Consider the following 237-nt stretch of genomic DNA (forward strand, 5'->3'; position numbering starts at 1 on the left):
ATAAAAGAGCGGTGCAAATATCTCATCTGAGTGATGGCTTGTGGGAAGAAACTGTTCTTGACTCTGTAGCGCCTACCAGAGGGGAGAAGCTAGAATAGTTTGTGTCTGGGTGAGATGGGTGAGAGGGAGCGAGGCCATCCGTCATCACATGCACACTTAATGAGTGTCATCGGTGGAAGTCTAAACCAGTGATTCACAAAATGGCTGACCTAACAGCGTGCAGCCCACCTGCACCTA

Source organism: Etheostoma cragini, unplaced genomic scaffold (genome assembly GCF_013103735.1).
Source record: "Etheostoma cragini isolate CJK2018 unplaced genomic scaffold, CSU_Ecrag_1.0 ScbMSFa_1827, whole genome shotgun sequence".
Taxonomy (NCBI): domain Eukaryota; kingdom Metazoa; phylum Chordata; class Actinopteri; order Perciformes; family Percidae; genus Etheostoma; species Etheostoma cragini.